Genomic DNA, 20,573 nt, shown 5'->3' with positions numbered 1-20,573 from the left:
TCTCTCCTAGTCACATTGCAAAACTGTGCTTATGACATGCCATTTGTGTATGTGTGTGTGTGTGTGTGTGTGTATGCATGTATATATGCAGGAAGTATCTGACTAACATAAATTCGGAGTTATGGAAATTATTCTAAATGAGCTATGGAAAAAAAAAATTGCAAACATTACTGATGTGACACCTAACAGTAGTCATCCACAAGGCAGGCAGCCTATGTGGTGCATGCATGCATGCACCTTCCTTACCATTGAACATGGATGCTGTGTACATTCAGACTTTCATAATTTTTAGTTTTTGTGTACTCTTTGGCTAGAAAAAAATGGGAACAGAAGTTGAAACAGAGATGAAAATGATTGTGGGGGAAAAAAAAAACCCTGGTGCATCAGGTGCCCACTGCTTATTTAGTTTTTGATGTTTGTATAGTGTCAATCATTAAAACTGTCTTTATCCTACACTTCCCTTGATATATGCATGAACGCAATACACTCTTGAATGTGACACTTCTGTAATATAATGCTCTTTCATGAAAATTTCTTGATAATGGTGATAGACATTCCCTAATGTCAATATGTATGTGGAGAAAGCAGTTGGAGGATGGATCCTGATGCCTCACCTCAGGGTCTTAAAATTGTAAAAGAGAACTAGATAATGCTTTTAGCCTATTGCTGACAATTTTGTGCAGAAAAGAACGTAATTGTTGTTCAGTCATTCCTTGATGTTTTTATATGAAAGATTGGATTCTAAAATGAAACATATTTGTTTCTATTTTCTCATAACTAATTATACTTTACATCTTACTATGCATTAATAATTCCATACTGAAATTAATTTGTATGTGCATCATTTGAATGAAACTAATCTAAAAATTCTTTAAACCATGTTAATTCTCTACTGTATACATGTACAATAATCATAAGCAACAGTGGAACTAAGTAAGAAGGATTAAATCCAATTTAAATTCACTTTATATAGAGTTTGCTGATTGCAGAACACAACTCTTATGTAAGCCTGGGAACTGCCAACACATGCGCATGTACGCACACACACACTGACAATGGTCACAATTAAACTTTCTCTATTCAGAGCCTTAATCAGCTCAATCTAACAACTGGAATGTCACCAAATTTGGTAGGGAAACTAATTGAGACATGGGAAGGATTCTGCAAAAAAAAAAAAAAAAAAAAAAAGTTTGAAAAGTTTTTTGGTCAATATAGTCACACAATGAAAAAAAAAAAAAAATACAACAGACAAATGAATAACTAAGACTAAACTGAATTTTGAATGAAACTAACCTAACCAGACAAATGAATAAGAAAGCCTAAACTGCTATAAAAGATTGATGCTAAGTGCAATACCTTTATGTATTGCACTTATAATAACATACAATAAAATATTTAATATCAATTTAATTTAGCACGGTATTTATATTTCAGTTACCGAAGTGTAAATGTTATCACAAACCCGTTGCACAACTTGAGCACGTTAAGTTCACTCATGTGATAGAGAACTGGTTCACTGTGGTCACTTCTCATGGACCAGAAATTGCATCATCTACACAGCATTCTCAAAAATGTCTTGAAGAATGTTCATCACAGTCCATGATATGTTGTCCTGTAAGGCTGCCAAGTTCAAAACACCGCCACAATGGACATTGGTCTTCAGATAACCCACAACTAAAAATTGCATGGTGTAATGGGGAAATGAGGTGGGCATGCAACTGGAAAGAAGCAACTAATTACTCTTTCTTCTGTGAAGTGATGCTGTAGTAGCTGCTCTAGTGGTTTGTGCAATGCAAGGAGGCGCTTCATCTTGCATAAAACTGGTCTTGTCCAGACATTGTCGTTGATGAAGTTATTTAATTGTTAAATGACAAAACTGTTCAGCATATTGCAAAATTTCCATGTAGTAATGGAAATCTTCATATTTTGAACATATCTTCAAAACAGGGCTTTGAAGATATGCTCCAATGAACAAGCGCTGCAAGACGAATTTAAAATTATCAGCAATACTTTTCTAAAAAAAATGGTTACAGCCAAAACACTATTAACAAAATTCTCTACAAGATGTCAATAAAAAACAAAGATAAACCAGACTACAATAAAACTATAACCATTCCTTACATTATAGGGACATCAGATAAAATAAACAGTAATATTACAGTAATACAACCTCAAAGTCACCTTTAAACCTCCTGCAAAATCAAAAAGCTAACTCAACTCATCGAAAGACCAAATCCCTCTGCTGGCCCACCCTGAAGTATACCATATTTATTGCACCTACAATCATGAGCAGTTGAATTAGAGATACCTGCCATGTTGGCAAAATAGTGCTGTGGTCGCCCCGGCGAATGGAATAGTGGCACGTGACTGGGATGTCGTCAGACCTCGTACTGACCGTCTGAGTAATAGTCAAAGCCAGATGTATGGGGCACTCCATCTCTGAAGTCATGCAGGCACTGGGCTCTTCACAGGCCACTGTGTCAAGAGTGTACCGTGAGTGTACCACTCACGGTACACTCTTGACACATGGAATTGGGCAAAACCACAGCCGCCAGGGAAAACTGCCATGGTGTACAACGTGTCGATGACGGGGATGCTGTCGGCTAGTTAAGATGGTAACAGTGGATAGACAGGCCACAGTGCCATAGATTACTCGCCAATTCAGTGCTGGACAACAACGATGTGTGAGCATCCACACCATCCAGAACCATCTCTTCACTATGGGGTACAGAAGCCACTGCCCGACTAGGGTACCTCTGCTCACTGAACGTCAGAAGGCACAACGATTAGCATGGCCGCAGGAACACTGCCATTGGACCCTTGACGCATGGAAAAAGGTCGCCTGGACTGATGAGTCGAGGTACACATTGGTACATGCCATTGTACATGGCAGGGTATGAGTGTGTCGCCAAGCACATGAAGCGATGGATCCCTAGTGCCAGCAGGGTACAATTCAGGCCGTGGTGGTGGTATCCTCGTATGGGGACTGGTTACTAGGGATGAAATAGGTCCTCTGGTGCATCTACCATTGTCCCTCACTGGTGAATGATACAGGGACCTGCTGTCAGATCATGTGCACCAATTTCTATGCCTACAGTATCCTGCAGGAGACCTGTACCTACAGCAAGACAATGCACTGGCCCACCGTTCCTGAATTGTGGCCAAGTGGGTGGATGAATACTCCACAGACATGAGGATGCTTGGCTAGCCTCCGAGGTCCCCTGACCTCAATTCTATTGAACACATCAGATGCTGTCGAGAGAGATATATGCACCTTGAACCCTGCTCCAACCAATCTCTGTGCATTGTGGGAGGCTGTGCAGCAGTCATGGATAAGTTTGGCTCCCCCAACACTTCCAGTGCCTTGTGGAGTCTATGCCAATCTGCATCACTGTCGTCATCAAGGCAAAAGAGGGGGGGGGTGCTACCCACTACTAGGCAGGTATCTCTAATTCAACTGCTCATGAGTGTATAATCTACCATATATAGGGGAAACAGGATGCACAATTCCCATCAGACAAAAGGAATATAGACGACACATTAAATATAATAACTATGGTGAAGCTCGCTGTTCTGATCATGCCCTGAACACTACATAGAATCGACCGGAAAAGCACCATTTGTTTACATCATACCAAAACATGGTATGAATGTGCAAATTTAAGGAAGCCTGTGAGATTCTTATCAACCACCCCACTCTGAACAATAATGATGGTCTAAAAATCCCAAACATATGGGATATTCTACCTATGGAGCCTTTCTCCCTAAGAGTTAACTATAAACAGGACTGTAGATAATCCAGAATCCTAAATCTAATATAACAATTGTCATGTTAAAAATAGGACATCATTGTTACTATAAGAAAACTATCTATAAGAAAGAATGTTTCTCTGGTGTTATCTTAAATAGAATTTAGCTTTGATGTAGGACATCAAATCTAAATAATTCTAAGTAATTAATTAATTTTTAATTTTATCTTGTTTTTTTTCTTTTTTTTTTTTTCACTAGACGTTATGCCGGTAGAATAATCAGTGATCAAATCATTGTTTTTTTAGCTTACTGTGTAAAATATAACTCAGCTTATCCTTGTATATTTGTATATGTTCCAGATGATGACCTTAATATTAAGGGCGAAACGTTGGGAAAATTAAAAGTTATTTATAAGATGGTTGCGAAGTCCATAATTTCTAAAATGAATGCTGATCACCGTGCAACTCTAAAAGAAGGAACAAGTCACTGGTGGTGGTGGGGGGGGGCATTAAAATGTACAGACAAATGAATAGCAGACTCAATTTCTATGAAAGATTACCTTTATGTGTTGCACTTATGACAACACAGCAAACCATCAAAAAAGAATGGCCCAGTTATAACATCTGCTACAAAGCCTTACCAAACAGTAATTTCTGGTGAATGGGATGATCTGGAAGCCCAACTTCAACAATTTTGGGTATTTACAGTCCTTTCAGATAAAAATGCACCTCATCTTCCCATAGAATTATACAACTCCAAGCATTGTCGACTTCCAATCTAACCAGAAATGGCAAGGCAAATGTCAGTTGTTTATCATAATAATTGTGTAACTGCTGTTCACAACTATCTTGTATGGATAAAATGTACTAATTTTGCAAAACACTTTTCATACCATGGAATAAGGCATATCCAATTGTGACATCATCAAATGATTGATCTAACAGTGTTAGCTGACAGAAGACCTTTATGCATGTTCTTGCAGGTTCTAAACTCACGAAGAGTTTCTGATGCATTGCACTTGCTAAAGTAAAATAACTTGACAAGTAACATGCAATAAAGTAAAGTGAAGTGCATGTTGAACACAACTATCAATAGGAATGTGTTTATGAAGTTTTTCCTTTACTTTTATAGGTCTTATGATGCTAGCAAAACAAATGCGGAACTTCAATTTAGGCAAATTTTTAGCTCCCTGGGCTGTAACAGTGTCATATTTCTCCTTTTGGCAGCTTTTCAAACAATCCTGGAATCCTTTCCATGTCTTGATCAATCTCTCTACCAAATATGGTGATATTCCGGTTGTTAGATCAAGCTGCATAAGACTGAATAGGAGAAGTTTAATTGTGGCCACTCTATATCATACATTGGAATGTTTATTTGAATATTCTTCATGAAAAAATCATGTTCCATGTAATTATTGGTTTTGCTTATGTTAATGTGGTATTTTGGATTTATGATGATGATCAGCCTATTTTTCCACCCACTACAGGGTGAAGGCCTCTCCCATTGCAGGAGGTTGGGTCTACTTCTCCCATTGTGACTTAGTCAATCTTATAAGAGTTATTCGCTTGTATGAATGAATGAATGTATGAAGGTGAAAGACAATCACAAACATCCATACCTAGACTGGCTTTGAGCCTGCAGCCTCTTGGCTGGAGAGTGGATTACACTAACCACTCGTCCAACCAAGCCAGCCAACTAGGTATTTTGAATTAATACTTTTTAAATGTCTAGGCTTCCACACAAAAGCAGAACTAAAACCTCCATTTATTTTTATGATTTTACTTTACCATTAAAAGTAGAAATGAATTTCTTTTATTGTACATGCAATGCTGTTTTTGAAGTTGTAGTATACTGTTAGAAGTAATATTGCTCTATTAACTTTTTGCATCATGTTGGAGGTTTAATGGGTTAGGTTATCTCTCAAATTAGCAAACTAGTTGCTACAGTAACACTCTCTCATTTTGTACAATTTCCCATCTTTAAATTTGTTTATATCAGTATACTTGTGAAATTATTTGCTATAGTGGAAAGTGTGCTGTAGTAAATTTCTTTTAGAATAGTTAGTGTGAGGCTTTCCTTTTTTGTTGGAATGGTAAAAAAAAAAAAAAAAAAAAAAAAAAAAAAAAAAAAAAAAACATCATCTTCATAAGGAAGATGACATGAAGAAGATGACAAAGAATGACTAAAGTCATAAAGCCATTTTTTTGAAAATTCCCAAAAAGTTGGCTTCCTATAATAAAATTTGTTATGAGTTTTAACTATATTTTGTTAAAAGAGATTTTTTTATATGAGTGTTATCCATGTTATCCATGTTTTGTTAAAAGGGATGGGATTTAGGGTGGATGGGATAAGGGAAGGAGTAGGATAACTCTTGTTGTCAGTATGAATTTCTTACCTTAAAAAAACAAACAAACCTTAATTCATATGTTTTTTATTTCTAATTTGCTGGCAATGGTGTTTTCCACTTCTCTTTCTGATCATAATTATTTTAAATGATTATGCGAGAAGGAAAAATGTAAATTGTGTTTGAATCTGTAATATAATTTAAGAATTTTTCTGTGGTACCCTTATGAGAGAACGATACAGCTTTTGCTCTTCAGTAGTCAGACCAACCCGGATTTGAATCTTGTCCAGAATTTAAGAATGTGAGGAACCTTCATACAGGCCGTTTGGAGGTACTACAGAAGGAAAGAGGAATAAGCATGTAGTGTTAATGTTTTATGCTTTCATTTCACTACTAATGTAAAATGGGATTAAGTATTTTATGACTGTAGATCCCTGTGTGTGTTCATGGGCAGGTTTGTCTGTTCTGAGGGACGAATTGTACTCAATGTTGGAAGCTAACGAGATTGTTCAGTTAATGAGTGCTCACTTTCCTAACATATATAAACTAGGTGTATGTAAGTTTTTCCACTTGGTTCTGTTATAAATTAAAGGTACCAAAAAATTATATCCTTAATCCTTTATCCAAGTGTAAGCAGACATATTTGCACCTGAATTATTTTCAGGACTGGGGCAACTCGTATATAGAAGTTTGACTTCGCATCACTTGCCTTAGTATCCCATAATGCAAAACACATCCTTATGGTTATACATAATGCTATGCATTATGGGAAGGATCACTACCCAGACTGGTTTCGACCTTTATTGTGGTCTCATCAGTGGGAGCCAGACCCAGGGGTAATACCAAGGTCTAAGTAATGCAGAAATCATATTTTTCAATAAAGGTCGAAACCAGTCTGGGTAGTGATCCTTCCATTAATGCATAGTATTATACATACCCATAAGGATATGTGCTTTGCATTATGGGATACTAAGGCAAGTGATGTGAAGTCATAAGCTACTACTTACGAGTTGCCCCAGTCCTGAAAATAGTTCAGGTGCAAACCTGTTTGCTTGCACTTGAATAAAGAAGTAAACCAAGTATATAATTTCTTGGTATCTTTAATTTATAGGTGTATGTAATATGGTGCACAGTGCTATTGCTACTTTGGATGAAGAGTTTTAGAGTTTCATGAAAATGAGGTTGAAGAGCTGTTGCATAACCTGGATAAGAATTTGTTTTTAGGGACAGATGAAATATCAGCCCGTTTGCTATAGGAATGTTCAGCCAAATTGGCTAGGCCTTTCACGTGTTTGTATAACTTGAGTCTCTGCTCAGGAATCATACCACAGGAATGGAAAGAATGTATGATACTTCAATTGTACAAGGGTGGTGCAAAAACTGATGTCTCTAACTACTGACCTATCAGTATTTTTGGTGTGGTATCGAAGATTTTAGAGAAGTTGGTAAGAAAACGCATACAGAAATGGGTAGAATGACATGCTATACTCTGCAAAGAGCAGCATGTTTACTAAAGGAAGGTCATGTTTTAGCAGTTTGTCCATATTTTATAACAGTGTACAGCCTAGTTGGATAAAGGGAATGGATACACTGTGGTAATGTTAGATTTTTCTCATACCACACAAAAGGCTGTCGCATAAACTGGAGAATATGGGATTGGAATATAAACTCTTGACTTTAATCAGGGGATGGTTGGATATCAAAAAGTGGTATATGTTGCATGTGAATCTGCCCTATCAATGGTCCTAACATGCACTTTAAGTGCCCACGATCTTTCTAAGTATTTTTAGTCTTCACAACTGCAACCATAACCAAAGGATAAGGTGGTTAGCTCTATGCCTCCCAGTGTGTCCTATGTCTGTAAATGTGTGTGTTCACGGGGCCAGTTTGTCTGTTCTGGGGGACAAAAAACACAAGTTTCCGGGTGAAAAAACCATCTTCCTCTATATGAGACTGGCTAACTCACCTTTAGTGGAACCAGAGGTTCCTCATGTCATGGACAGGAATCGAACCCAGGTCTTTCTGACCAAAGGGCTTTGTCTATACTGACTGAGCCTATGGAGGCTCACTATTTGTTGTGATATGCTAAAAAGAATTAAGCACATGACCATTGTATTGCCAAATGGAATACATATCATCCATAGAACTTAGCCAAAGGGTGGATTTATATATGGAGAATATTTAGTTATTTGAAAGATCATCATCAAGAAGTGAAGGGAGGGAGAAGAGAAGGCTCACCAACCCACTATTTATTTGATTTTGTATTTATTTATTTATTTGTTTATTTTTTTAAGCCAAACTTTATGATGAGCTTTTTTTTTTTAATACGAGTCTCATACACAAAGACAATGGAACCTATTGCACAGTAAGATTAAGAAAAAAATTTTGTTTTAAAGCTACAAGTCACGGTCTTCAGAACTGCAATAAGGAAAGATGTTCCAGAGATTATAGGTAGATGGAATGAAAGAGGAAAAGAAGACTAGCAGTCTTATTCCCCTTTGCATGAGTTGGGAGAGAAGGCTGTGGTGCCATGAGAGAGAGAATCACAGATGCATAGAAACTGCACCACATAATATTTTGCAGAAAACCAGTGTGCACAAGTGCAATTTGCATACGTTACAAGTTTCATGCATTTTAGTCTGTTTTTTAGCTGTAGATGCATGTTGTGGTTCCAGCCAAACTATAAGAAAGGATAGTAAGGGCTTGAATTATCAGGATATTTTCAATTGTGCTGCATAAAACCTTCCTCTATAGTAATACTGGTCTTTTATTTATACAGCAAGGTTGAAAATATCCTGATAATTTGAGCCCTTTCCTTCAGTTTAGCCTGAACTGCAACAAGCATGAAGTACAAAAAATAAAATAAAATAAATTATTATTATTATTAAACAGAGACTGAATTTATTGGGTTAGTGGTGGATATTACCAGTAATACCGTATTTACTCAAATATAACTAGACTTCACATATATCTCGCACCCCTATTTTTACTTAAGAAAAAGAAAAAAAAAGAAATTAAAAAGTTTTGCACATACTACACACATGAAAAAAGTTTAAAACTTTAAGAAATAGATAGTCATGTCGTGCCATCATTTTTTATTTTGCAAATTATTAGCAAAACAAGTGTTTTCTGCCAGGTTGGCAGCAAAACGACCCAGAGGAAGACCAAGATATAGGTGGATAGATACAGTACAAAGTGCCTTAGACGATAGAAATATAAGATCTGATAATGTTGGAGTCTTGACAAGTAACAGACTGATTTGGAGGAAAATTATACATAGGAAGTTAGTAATGATGTAATTTTTTTTCATGTAGTACTATCATATCCTGTACACCCCTTGAGGGTACATGGCAGGAATTTGATGATAATGATGATGAGAAATAGATAGTGAATGTTGTTACAACAGCAGTTTCAGATATTTTGGAATTCAGTTGAAGAGAATCAGCATTTTAACTCAACAATCATCTACTCACCTTTGTTCTTGAATTGCAAGATCTTTTGATAATACTGCACCATATGCAAGACCAGAAGTTGATAACCTTAACAGGAACCAAGGCTTAATCCCAGAAATATGGAAAACCCTAATTAGATCTCTTAACACACAGGAAATGAACTTCAATGCAACCTACAGAATGTTCCTTAGCAACAACTAGTTAATCATGTACACGCAATACGTGTATCACTCACGTTCAATGCTATTTCAGTTTGCAACTATAATCATTAGAATTTTACAGTTATTCATATTTGTGTAATGTTTTTTAACCTAAGTGCTTGTACCCTGAAGATGCCAACAGCTAAAGTTTGGTGAAACTAGTAGGTTTAATAAATATTTATTAGTTAACACTTGATCCATTGTCCAAATAATTACTCTAGTTAGATGATCAAGAAAATCAACATTCATTATGTATGATACGTTTGTTCTTTTTGGTTGGAAGTTGCAACAACAAAATGAACGGCGTAAGAATGTTATTCTCGTAACTGCTACAGTTTATAAACATGCTGAACTCTGATAAATAAAACATCATTACTTAATTGGTAGAAGAATATCTTTTCTTTCTCTTGTTTTGAGGTTATAAAGTATGGTGCCAAAAAAAAAAAAAAAAAAAAAAAGTAATGAGTAACTATAGCAATATATGTTATGAACTTTTTTTGCACCATACCAGATAATTACACAAACTGACAAGTACTGTTATTAGATATATATGAAGGAACAATTATTTTGAATTTTGTTGCTTCAACATTCATCAATATTTAGGAAATTAACTGCACTATTTCTAAATATTGTGTGATATGATCATGTATGTTTACTGATAGCAAGTGCATAATTTAAAATGATTTAGGGATTGTTGCATTAAATAAAAAAAAATATATATACTAGGTGTGTTTCTATATTAAAAACTGCCAATCCATGATGAGTGTTTAAAACTTTATTTCACTTAGTTTAACTTATTATACTCTTTCAAATAACTTTGAAAGAATTAAAAGAAACTCAAAATTGAAAACAATAAGGAGAAAATAGTTAATAATTTATAAAATGGCAGGAATTAAATTAATAATGATTATATATATATATATATCCTGCCATTCTGGTGTGAAACATGCGTTTTGCTAACCCTAATCTCTATATTTTGCTTCTTCCCATGGGATACCTATTACATCCTGATGGTACTATTTCATCATCACCCAGGAAAAATGTCAACCTCCTGGCTTCCTGCTTTTCCAACTCTTGCTGATCATGGTAAATGTTCTCCAACCATTCCAAGCACTCAATACTCATGGCTGCATCTCACCTTTCGCTAGAAAGTGATCAGAAAGGTTTTGCTCAAGCTGGATACTAAAAACTATTTTGGCCTTGTTGACATCCCTTGTTCTTGATGATATCCTTTCAATTGTTCTAAAGGTCTGTGCTCCAGAGTTGCCTTTCACATTATGCCATTTATTTACACTTTCTTATTATTCTACTGATGGAAACTAGCCCATATATAACCTTTCCCTGAAAAGGGTGACAAATCTTTGCCTTCAAACTACTGTCCCATTTCTCTCATCTCATCTCAGTTCTTTCTTTCTTTTGGAAAGAAGCATCAATAGCCAACTCCTGCACTAACTTGAAGACTCATCTAATAAATGATTGACAGTATAGATTCCATCATTATTGTTTGGGGATGCCATCCATCTCTGGACAAACGCCATGGGAATGTTTGATAAATCTCATATGGTTGCTCTTGATATTTCCTAGGCTTTTGACCGAGTTTTGCACAAAGGTCTGTTAAGAAAACTCCTATCATTTGGTCTGCACCCTGACTTATGTAAATGGTTAACCAGCTATCTGGCTGGACACTCACTTTGAGTAAGTGAGTGTCCGGATAGCTCCCTATCATCTATCTTTTCAACTAATGCCATGGTTCTTTTGCTCTTCCTTCTATACATTAAAGATTTACTCTAACTTGACTACCTGTCTAATCCACAGCTTTCCTGGTGACCAAAATTACACAATTGTGTCCTGTACACATTTACTGATGGAGGAACATAATGATAACATTATCCTCCTTCTTTTCGTTTGTCAAACCCGCAAAACAAAAATCGCCACAACCTCTAGAATTCTAACATTTACTACCTTAAATTCTGGTCTTCTAAATATTCATCAATGCAGTTTCAATAACATTATCAACTTCAACAGCAAAACACAGCTCTGTATTATTTCCACAAAAAATAACCTTGCTCTTTCAATCTTGCCTTTGACAATACTCATATCTCTATTCATGATGATTCATGTTCTCAGAATAACTCTTGACCTCGCATCTCTCTTTTCCAAACATATTACAAATATTGCCTCTTCTGCATCCAATAAATTACTCTTTCTCTTTCACACAAGGTTTTTCTTTTCCTCCTGACAACTCCTAACACTATATAAATCACAAATCTGTTCAACAATTGAACACTGCTCTTATATCTGGGATGGTGTCCCTAAGAGCGCCCTGAATATCCTGGAATTTGTACAAAATAGAGCAGTTAGATTCATTGGTGATCCCTCTCTCACTAATAAACTCTACTCACTTTCACATAGGTATCCGGTTTCTGCAGCCTGCATGTTCTATAAATACTTCTCAGAATTGTCATCAAGAATTCCCCCCCCCCACACACACACATCCTCTTGTAAATCTCTACAAACACATGCAGAAGTGAACCAACACCCTCTCCCAGTTCATACGCCTAACCCACAGAACAAACTTCTTCATTTATCCCTTCCACTGTTTACCTCTGGAAGAGTCTTCTATGTATTTCCCAAGGATTGCAACCCACAGTTTTTGATCCCTCTCTCACTAATAAACTCTACTCACTTTCACACAGGCATCCTGTTTCTGCAGCCTGCATCTTCTGTAAATACTTCTCAGAATTGTCATCACAAATTCCTCCATCCTCTTGCAAATCTGTATAAACACATGCAGAAGTGAACCAACACCCCTCTCACAGTTCATATGCCTAACACACAGAACAAATTTCTTCATTCATCCCTTCCACTGCTTACCTCTGGAAGAGTCTTTCATGTATTTCCCAAGGATTGCAACCCACAAAATGTGAATAAGTTTCTTATTACCCATCCATCCAGTATTAGTGTACTATAGGTTCACCAGCCTCTTGTGAATGGGTTCTCCATTAAAAAAAAAAATAATAAAAAAAAAAATCTCAACTGCCCTTCATAGTCCTAAGATTTAATTGTGAGAAATATGAACATACCTACACTGCCTGTTGTTTGTACCACCTTGCCTAATGTTAACAAATCATGCTCTGCAAAGAAAGCTAAATGTGGTAACTATCAGTGAGATCATCCAGTATTACTCCCTTGCATGACAGAAGTGGAAAGATGAAAAAAATTCAAAAGATTAAAATGCACCAAAATATATCATGAATGAAAAAGGAAGTTAGCAACCACTACACCTGCCATGAAATCCTCTTCTGCTGAGACTATGACAATTATCAGCAGATCTCGTACTCTTATATAATAATACCATTTTTATCATTTAAAATTTTTTTTTTTTGACTTGGCAGTTGCATGTCCTTCTCTGTGGGGGGGGGGTGCTTAGTCATATGACCTATGATCTTACTTCTGAAATACCTTAAATTGTTCCATGAGACCCCCCCCACACACACACACGGGGAAAAAAAATGGTTTGTTGGTATCCACTGAAAGTAAACTAAATTTACCAAATGATTCTGACACATCAGGTGATGTACTGAACAAACATTTTTTCCATTGGAAGATATGAACACTAGCCATCCATACTTCTCAAAATCATTAGACAGATATACAACTGACATAGGTAAGCAGTCCACCTCTTGGAAATTGGATAATTCTATAAAGCAAAACAGTAGGAAAATTTTTAGAGTGGGACTGTTAGGGTTTTCTGAAAGATATTGATGATATCAAGATTCTGCAAAAACCCAAGCCATTCTGTTATTGTGCAGGAAGCATGTTTAAAACCCAGGGAGGAATCTGCCTGAACAAATTTCACTGTTGTTCATAAGGACAAAGCCAGTGATGATCTTCCTCATGCTGGTGGTGTGGGCAATTATACTCCTTTCCATCATGTACAGCTTAATACTGCTCTGGAAGCAGTATTGATTCACCTATCTATGGAATTTCTTATTATGATCTTATATTGCCCACAATATTCCTAAGTCTTTACTTCTCCCATGTGACTCTGTGTCAGGTAGTATGAACACAAACAGACATAGTCATATCATCTAGCAGTTGCTCAACAATCATGCTTGCCACCGTGTTAATAATAGTGTCAATACTTTGTTCGATATGCCTTCCTGCTCATGTTCTGCAATAGATCTCAATCTGCTTCCCTGCTTAACTTAGAACTCTTCTCATGTGAGATGTTGAAGAGCAATTGTTTTCCTGTTATTTGCACTATGTCCTCATAGGAAACTTGTTCTCTTACATAGATGTCTATTTTGAAATTGTACCAGGCTGACTGGAATATTTTTCTCATCAAAATTTAATGCTGAAGTAGTGAGTCAAACGCTTATCAGTGAAGCAGTTCATTATGTAACGGATTGTTTTGTCCAGACAGCAATAGTTGCAATTCCAAAATCATCATTGATATTTCCACCATACCCCAAAGCCTTGGTTGGAGCCCTGAGTGCCAAGCAGCCCATATAGAGATTTGGACACAGCATGGGATATATTTTAGATACTCTGCTGCACAGATCTCATTGGTGTCAAATGTTCTCAGACCCATGCATGTAATGTTAGTCAAAAACAATCTTGGATATAATTTACATCATCTATTAATCAGACAAATTCAGTGAAACATATAGAAGTATTTAATAAATTCTAGCTTCCTTCAGATGTGCGGAAACTGTTAAACCGCTCATCTGTTATTTAAAAAATAGTACCATGGCTATCATGCATATCCTCATTAAACGACTGGTAACAAGGGGGAATGCTTGTTTCCTTTGTTACCCTCCTTTTTAATGACTCGGAGATCGTGCTATTTTTCCTTAGTAGAATCAATCTTTTTTTTTTTTGTGGCAGAATGTGCACGAAAGACAGAATTTGATTTAAAAAAGGAAGATCCTGCAAAGATTCTGTATTCCTTCTCTAAACCCCTCCATTTTTAATACTCATTCATTGCAGAGGGGACCCTTCTTTGACAAGGTTGGTAGTGTTGAATGGCTATCTAATAAACGGCATTTCCTGTTTGCTAGATAGTGGGCATGCGGCTTCATTGGTGGGGGAGCGGTTCTCAACAATTTAACCATTTAAGCAAGAAATTCCTTTGAGCATGAATTCTTCACACCCAGAATTTTCAGCAGTGCTCACAGTACTCCAACGACTTATAGATACTGTAAATACATCATGCGATAACATTAATGAAAAGCAACAGAAATCACCTGATACACACAGAAATATATCGTTGTTTCTCATCATCTGCAACTGGCAGAAAGTCATCTGAGCAAATATTACCCTTATGTTGAATTTTTTCTTGACAGTTATTCATAAGACTATTACACTTTTTATAAAATCTTTATCAAGTAGCTTTATTTTTATCCTCCTACATGTTTTGCCAATCTGTTTCTATTGGCATCCTCAGGGAATACAAATCAGTAAGCACAAAATGAAGGTTACAGACTAGGTTATAACCGATGGTTCTAAATGGAAGATCTAGAGAAAAAAATCTTAACCCAGATCTTTCCAAAACCGAAAATTTGATATGTAGATGACATCTTTATCATTTGGGATCATACAAAAGAAGAACTAATGAATTAGTTCTCCTCAACCAAATCAATAGTTTCCACAATACCATCAAATTCACATTAGAAATGGAAAAAGATAAAAAACTGCCATTCCTTGACATTTTAATAAAGAAACAATCCAATAATAGTATCAACCTATCTGTATACAGAAAACCTACAAATACTGGACGTTACCTCCATTTCATCTCAGCTCATCACATAGCTCAGAAACTTAGCATTATCCATAGTCTCAAGAAAAGAGCTATACAGTATACGACAGACAAGGATGACCTACTAACGGAATTAACCACAATATCCAGAGAACTTTCTTTAAATGGTTACCCTAAAAGACTCTATAACAAGATTCTATTTACTGATATACCACATCGACAACGTGATGACGTTCAATACATCAGTACAATTACAATTCCTTTTGTCAACAACCTTTCCAAAAAATTAGCTAACCTTTTAAAACCATACAAGATCAGAGTGGCATTCAAACCAATCAATACTATTCGGAAATTTTTAAGATCTCCGAAAGATCCTCACCCATTCTACAAATACTCTGGAGTATATAATATTCCTTGCTCATGTGGTATTAGTTACGTAGGTCAGACATCTAGAAGCTTCGAAACGAGAAAGAAAGAACACATAGGATATGTCAGAAATAACAGACAAGACATTTCAGGCCTTTCATGCCACTTTGCCTCTACTAACCATCACATTGAGTGGGATAAGAGCCTTATGCCATACATAGAAGATAACTACCATTCAAGAACCTTTAAAGAAGCAGCTACAGTCGTCCGTAAAACTGAAAACCTAAACAAGAATCAAGGTCTAATTTTACCAGAAATTTGGAAAACTTTTATCAGATCACTAAATATCAAAGAAATGAAATTTCATAACAATTACGTCATGAGTCATCACGAATAAATCACGTTAACGAGACACGCACATTGTCACGCACAATACCAATTTTTTGTATGATTTAGAACCATCGGTTATAACCTAGTCTGTAACCTTCATTTTTTGCTTACTGATTTGTATTCCCTGAGGATGCCAATAGAAACAGATTGGCGAAACATGTAGGAGGATAAAAATAAAGCTACTTGATAAAGATTTTATAAAAAAGTGTAATAGTCTTATAAATATTACCCTTATTTATTGAAAACAATTTAGAAGGATTGGTAGGATCTCCCAAATCCATTGAAAAAACTACATTCTAGTCTGTTACATTCTTGTTGGAACAACATATCAGTAACTTAGAACAACCACCATGAAGACATGAATGTGGAACTACCAGTTACGTAACACCTCGCAAAACACTCATGTTGTCAGTGGGATATCAGAATAAGATCTCAATGTTCCAGAAGAGGACATATATGTTCACAGCTTAAAGGTCAAGGAGTAGCAAGTATGATATGTATGGATAGTCATCTGATTCTAACCAGGGACATCATTCTTATTTTTGATTCACTGAAAACTCTGTCATAACTAAAAGCTAGATATCTCAACTGTCCTGCTATGCTCCACATCCCTAATTCACTAAGATGCTTTAAATATCAGAAATGTGGACATGCCTGAACTATCTTTTATGGCAATCTGTACCCAATTTGTAGTAAAGAGCATTGTAATAAATCTTGCTCTGTAAAGAAAACTAAATGTGTTGAATGTGATGGAGACCATCCAGCATGCTCCCATTCATGACAAAAGTAGAAGAATGAAAAAGAATACAAAAGATAAAACCAAATAAACATCTCATACAAGTTGCAAAGAGGAAGCTAGCCCAATCACAACTGTCCTGAAATTCTCTTATCTTGAAAAAGGGCTAATTAAGAAAATATCAATATACCATGCAATAATATCAACATACCCGAACTTCTTGATTGTTTATGTGCTCTAAACAAAATCTTTTTGTTTAGAGCACATTATTGCCTGACCTATTAGTCTAAAAAAACTATAATATGATCTGCTAAATCAGAACCACCACCTCCCAGTCTATTTGAAAAAACAAAATAAAACTGATATTTCTATATCCACTGACATAATTCAAACACAAGATCTAAACACTCAGCAAGTTGTGTATGAGGGAAGCAATATTCTGGAAGAGGAAAGTTGCTAGTGGTGTGCCTCACAGGTCTGTTTTAGGACCTTTGCTGTTTAACCGGTATGTCAACTATATTGGTATGGATGGGGATATTCAGATTTGGAAGATTTGGATGGATATATTCAGATGATGCAAAGTTGGGATGATCTACGAAGAGTAGAGAAGCTGTGGCCTTAAGAGAAGACTTGAATAAATTGAGCGAATGGGCATGAGAATGGAGATATGAGTTCAATGTTGCAAAATGTAATGTTTTAAAATTTGGAAAACAAAGATGGGGTGAATTGTAGAATTTATGCTTGGTGGGGATATATTTTTGGAGGTGGAGGAAATAAGAGATCTTGGAGTGATAATAGATAAGGATCTGAAATTTAGGGGACATATTGCCAAAATTGTGAGGACAACACAAAGAATTCTGGGAATGATACAGAGGACACTGACTTGTAGAAGTAAGGAGGTTGTTGTTCCGTTGTTCCAAAAGATGGCCTATGACTAGTGGTGTGCCACAGGGTTCTGTTCTTGGACCACTACTGTTCAGTTTGTTCATTAACGATATAGGAAAGGATCTGAGAGGAAGTGTTCATTTGTTTGCTGATGATGCAAAGTTGGGCAGAGCAATAGTGAGTGCACAGGATGTCAAAATTTTGCAATATGATTTGGATAGTTTTGGAAGACTGAGCTAAGGAGAATGGATGTCAATTTAATGTGGCAAAGAGTAAGGTTATGCATTTTGGGATGAAAAGATTAGCAGCAGTATATCACATCGGTGGAACCGTACTTCAGGAGATTGATGAGGCCAGGGATTTGGGAGTGTTGATGGACAGGGAATTGAAGTTTAGGGGGACACATCGCAAAAGTGGCAAAATCAGCTCATCAAATCACTTGGTTGCTGAAAAAAAGCAGAGACAAACAGGTTATTGTTCCTCTGTATCGAGCCTTGATAAGACCCCCATCTAGACTATTGTGCCCAGATATGGGCGCCATGGTTTATTCTTGATGGGGAAGAGGTGGAGAGGATCCAAAGACGAGTGACCAAGATGACAGCAGGTCTATGGAATGAACCTTATGAGAACAGGTTGAAGATTTGTGGGTTGCAGAAATTGGTTGATAGGCAGAAAAGGGGTGATATGATTGAGACATTCAAATTACTGAAGGGTTTCTATAATATTAATTCAGAAGATATTTTTGAGAATAGGACTGGTGGCGGGAGGTCTAGGGGCAATACGCGGAAGCTGGGCAAGAGTGTGGTTAGCAAGGGTGTTAGAGCTAGGTTTTTTACTCGGAGAGTGGTGAATGAGTGGAATAAGCTGCCAGATTCTGTTGTGGGTGCTATGACTGTGAATGAGTTCAAGGCGAGGTATGATAGATAATGTGTGAATATGGAATAGTTGTTATAGATATGATGTTAGGGCCTACCTTGATGAGTCTATTGACTTCTTGGAGTTGCCAATAATAATAGTAATTGTATAGGGCTTTGATTAGGCCAGACATGGACTACGTTGCACAGATTTAGTCGCCTGGTTTTCAACAGTACAAATAGATGTTGGAAAGGGTCGAGAGGCGACTAAGGTAGTTTCTGACCTCTGGAATGTTGAATATAAGGAAAGGTTGAGAAGATTCAATTTACAGACTCTAGTGGATAAAATGAAGAGGGATACTATGAGAGAGACCTACAAGTTAGGGGTTGTTATAGGATCAGTGTTGGAGAGGTGTTACAGAAAATGGAGATATAGCTTCCGGGGAGAACCAGAGGTCATCCCTGGAAGCTGTGTAAGGAGGGTGTGAGCAGAGGAGTGAGAAGCAGGTTTTTTGTATGCAGAATTGTGAATGATTGGGAATACCTTGCCTAAGAGTGTGGTGTCTGCAGAGAATTTGAGTGTGTTTAAGGCATGGCATGATGGACTGTGTGTATTACAAAAGGACCTAGATGATTCTTTTACTCTATGGGGTCTTGAGATAATAATAATATCCTGTATTTGCAATTTTATGAGAGGAAAATATGGACAGTGGACATTCATGCTTCCAAAAAGCACTTGACAAGCAAAAGAAAGGTAAATCCCAATTTATTGGAAATCTGATAAGGTTTCAAAGCCAAGATTATGGGAATTCTTACATTGGAACTATCAAGGACAGAGATGGTCTATCTCTATCTGCAAGATGCATATGTGTTTGATTGTTAATACTAACATAATGAACTATGTGTAAATTACATAAAGATAAAGAAACCATTTAATAGGAAGCACATATGTCCTAATCAGTACCTCCTGCCATCATCAGAGTGGAAATGCAACAAGAATGGATAATTACATGATAACTTCATTATACTCTGAGGAAGTTAATAGCATTCTTTGTTTTTAAATGCCCTAAAAATTATGAGAAATTATGACTCTGAACTTTCACTAATAATCTAAATTATTCCTAATATCTGTATGCAATGCTTATTCATGCAGGTGTTTTTTTAATGTATACTCTTATAAAAGAAAGACCAGTATATCAGTGAATTCACCTATGAATACAATTTTACACACACTGCTTGGAAAGAAGTCAGCAGGCACCGTCATGGACAAGGTGCATCGTGCCACGTAACAAGTCGTGTTTGTAGCCAGTATAAATTGGAGGAATATGGTGTTCCCAAGTCAGTGCAATTCTCTGGATGAAATGGGTGCGAGAAAGGAGCTAACAGCATTTCAAAGAGGCATTATGATACGATGCCATGTTACTAGCCTATCTTTTTGGCAAATTGTCAACAAATTGAGATATCTCAGGTCAATAATTAGTGATACTGTACTGAGATTGAAGTGTAGGGAGTCACCTGCAAACATGACCATAAGGTGCTACGAAGGATAATATGTAAAAACTGCCATTCTCAAATGCATCTTATACATTGAATGCAAAGTTTCAGGCATCGACTAGAACACGAATCTGTACGAAAACATTCAGAACTGAGCCTCACAAATTGAGTTTCCATGGTAGGACCACAATATCTAAGCCCCACATTATCTGAACAAACATGCAGTGTCATCTTCAGTAGTGCAAAGAGCATGTACAGTCAGACATGGAAGCTTGTGTTATGGAGCAACAAATCATTCTACACCCTTTGTCAAGCAGATTGACAGGTGGAGTTGTGGCATA

General features: G+C 36.6%; 1 protein-coding gene across 1 annotated transcript in view; it reads left to right on the top strand.

Moving 5' to 3' along the window:
* Positions 1 to 20,573, top strand: part of LOC150102348 (poly [ADP-ribose] polymerase tankyrase-like) — a 1,002,656-nt gene that overhangs the window by 449,283 nt on the left and 532,800 nt on the right.

Source organism: Typopeltis vanoorti, chromosome 10 (assembly GCF_054136105.1).
Source record: "Typopeltis vanoorti isolate ZY-2024b chromosome 10, IOZ_Tvanoo_1.0, whole genome shotgun sequence".
Lineage (NCBI taxonomy): Eukaryota > Metazoa > Arthropoda > Arachnida > Uropygi > Thelyphonidae > Typopeltis > Typopeltis vanoorti.
Note: the sequence above shows the minus strand (reverse complement) of the source record. Positions and strands in the feature narration are given on the sequence as shown.